This window comes from Camelus dromedarius, chromosome 33 (genome assembly GCF_036321535.1).
Source record: "Camelus dromedarius isolate mCamDro1 chromosome 33, mCamDro1.pat, whole genome shotgun sequence".
NCBI classification, from domain to species: domain Eukaryota; kingdom Metazoa; phylum Chordata; class Mammalia; order Artiodactyla; family Camelidae; genus Camelus; species Camelus dromedarius.
The window spans coordinates 3,355,937-3,359,184 of record NC_087468.1 but is presented as its reverse complement, the minus strand read 5'-3'; the positions used below and the strand labels follow the sequence as shown (position 1 = coordinate 3,359,184).

Sequence of the window (3,248 nt, the reverse complement as noted above, 5' to 3'; positions counted from 1 at the left end):
TCAGTCCGCTTTTATACTAAAAAGGGGCGGGGATGTGGTTGGTTGTTGCAAACTTCTTGCGGTACGAATTGTTTCTCCTTGGAATTCTTTGTTCTTGCAGCTGTCCACGTGGGTCAAATCATGGTGCCCCTCTAAAACCTCCAAAAAAAAAAAACAAAGATTATTCTCTATTTTGCAACTTGCCATCTCTACATAAGTGCAGAAGAGTTAACATTGTGAAAGATCAGAGCCCGGAAAATAGGCTCTCCTGGATATTTCAGGCTAAAGGCAACTTTCTTTTACAAAAGGTACAGAGCTACCAAGTCTGAGCCTAGAAAACAGCAAAGGTTTAAAGACAAAGGAACAGATCTAACATGCAGTCAAATTTATTCTTTTCTATTACAATTTCTTTTTCCACCTCATAAATAATTTTAGTAAGAAACATGAGCAATTTTTTTACTTTTGCTTCTTAGTAACGGATAAGTGGGCCAAATACATTTATGAGAGCAGGGATGCTGTGCGGGCATTGGGGTCACAGCAAACTCTTGTTGGGGGTGGTCGACTCTGCAACATGTCTGATGCCCCGTGGGTGTTGGTGAGGGACCCCATAACCAGGGGCTCTCTTCAGGAACCAGCATATGGGCATTGACATCTGGAAACCTCTTTTTCAGCTGCCGGAAATTTTTTCAGATACTGTGACTGAAAAACCACTTCAGCTGGTGATAATTAGGGAATAATGGAAGAGGAAAAGGGCTTGGATTAGATTAGAAGAGAAGGACAGAATATCAGGGAACCTGGTGGCTTGGCAGTGGGTCCTTGGGAGAGACGGGAGCAGAGGTGGGGAGGGGCACGGCTCTGGAACCAGCTCCTGCACCTGTCCCAGGGCCCAAGTCACACAGCTTTTAATTGGCCCAGGATGCTCTCCTGTCTGGATGTCACCCTGGGCAGAACCTTGAGAATCGAAGGTAAGGGGTGGGCAGCACTCACCTAGGGGATCACTGAGGACTTCATTCAAGTCCACGGTGACTTTTCTGGTCATGTGTCTTCACTTGCCCTTTATCTTAGGATCTGAGGAGCAGGAGCAAGGAACGCAGGGAGAGATCCAGGAAGACATCTGACTGTGTTAAGAGACGACAGTCACAGCCACACGGGGAGCGAGGACACTTGCAGCAAAGTAAAACGACTTCACAACTATTGCATCAGAGCTGCCGGTGTGAGAGAGCCTAAGCCTGTCTCAGAGTGCAGGGGACAAGCGGAAAGGAATGGTAAATTTCCACTGACAGTTGAAATTTTGTTCAGTAGCCTGCTACTGTTGCTTGTATCACTTGAATGAATGCAGGCATATTTCTGTGGGCATTTATAGGTTCACTCAACCCCACCGGCCCCTCTTGCTCCCATCGGGGATGGGATTTCTCAAGCACAGTGCCCCTCCTGCTTGGGTAGGCCACGCTGCGGGTCCTCACCTGGGGCCGGGCTGCTACAGGGCACTGGGTCCCCGAGGCACGGCCTGCGAGACACGACAGGAACATCTCTGCTCTTGACTGGGGGCCTCTGTTTCCCTCTGCAGTGTAAGAATGCTGGTGACTCAGTTAGAAGCATGCTTTGAAGCTGTCCATGTCCTCGCCATAGAGAAGCAGAGCCTGGAAGCTTCGGAATTTCTCCAGAATGCAGTCTACATTTACCTTCAGCAGGTGAGTTTATGTCCGTTTATAAGTGGAGGAATTACTGCAGTTTTCCTGGAACTTACTTACCACTAGTCCATCTGATTTTTCTGTGCTAGGATTGAATATTGCATGCTAAAAATTCTGGAGTCAGATCTTGAAACCCTGATGAAGAGGATTATTTTATTTCTTTATATGATAGTATTTTACTTTCAAAATTCAAAGTTTTCGGTTCTTTCAAAAATTTGTTGAGGGGTTGGAGAAACAACTTTGCTCTTACCATCTTTGTGACCTGTTGCTATATGTCTCTCATCTGTCTTCTGTCACTTGTGAGGCGGTTCCATTTTTGACCCTGTCCGGGTTGTTCATGTTATAAAACATAAAGTCTGTAAAAGTACAGTCACTTTTACTCTGAAGACATTCCACAAGTACTACTTAAATCTGGGTGTGGTTTTAAGAAGACAGAATCATTAGAACATGTACTTGCAGGTTGCTAGTGCAAAATCCCCAAATCAATAGTCTAGCTCAACATCTAAAATCTTTCTAATCTACCTTGGATTTGTATGGATAAGTGAAGCAGTTTGCTAAGAACTCAAGACCAGGGTTAGAATACAGGCTGGTGTAGCTCAGCAGGTCCTCCCAAGCTGATGCTCTGCCAGAGGGCGGGTCCTAGGGGAGAGGGCGTGTCCTCCCCTCCCTGAGCTGACAGTTTGATGGCAAAGACCTTCATCAGGTGAAGAACTTGGAGTTTCTTCTAAGAAGAGTGGGTTTGAAAGGAGTCCAAAAAACGCGGGAGTGACACAATCCCATTTGTCTCAAGTATGGGAATGCATCTGTGGGGCCACTTTGGAGACTCGTGAGTCCAGGTGGACAGTGTTGGTGGCTTCCACTTGAGCGGTGGGACGGTCAGTGGGTAAAGGCGAACAGATTGAGGGCATGTTTAGATGGTAAAAAGGAAAGGATGAATGCTGTCTGTGAAGGTAGGATGGAGTAAGGAACAGGTTTCTGGGTGGATTAATGAGGTAAATGATGGTCCTGCTGTGCTCTGATGAGGGAAAGCTGCAGAAGGAGTTCTGGGGAAAAACTGATGAGTTCAGCTATGGGTAAAGTGAAAGGCTGTTAGATGTGTGGTTTGGGAGCTCTGGTGAAGGCAGTAGTGAGTAGGAGGAGGGGAGAGGGACTTTCAAATCATTTTGTCTTGTGAACATACAAATAAGGATGAGTAATGACACACTTAACACCTCTATATTCTGTATTTAAAGCCCAGTAACATTTTGGTATATTGACTGCAGAGGTTCTTAATTTTTTTTTAATAGAAATAAAATAAATAGAAACAAAATAGTGGAGTTAATGAACATCTTAGAGTTGATGTGTGTCCTTGTATGTGTTTTGATACCTCATCTGTTTATAACCATAATCTACAAAAAGTTAGCTTGCTCAGCATAAGAGTTAATCAGAGGGACGTGACACACAGTGTTGGGGTTTGAAGCTGATCTTCTCGTGTAAATTATGTCACCTCTCTGTGCCTTAGTTGCATCTTCTGTGACTGCCCCCAGGTCCCTCGTCACAGCTGATTTCCTAGACTGGATGCTGGGAGGGAGGCTGCTG

At 45.4% G+C, this 3,248-nt stretch overlaps 1 long non-coding RNA gene across 2 annotated transcripts; it reads left to right on the top strand.

Moving 5' to 3' along the window:
• The first annotated feature begins 209 nt into the window (after nt 1-209).
• LOC135319873 (uncharacterized) lies at nt 210-1,769 on the top strand. Of its 2 annotated transcripts, none has more exons than XR_010378866.1 (3): nt 210-287; nt 1,045-1,244; nt 1,547-1,769. It is a non-coding gene; the product is annotated as an uncharacterized LOC135319873 (long non-coding RNA). The 2 variants fall into 2 exon arrangements; XR_010378867.1 differs by lacking the exon at nt 210-287 and adding an exon at nt 788-944.
• The last annotated feature ends 1,479 nt before the right edge of the window (nt 1,770-3,248 follow it).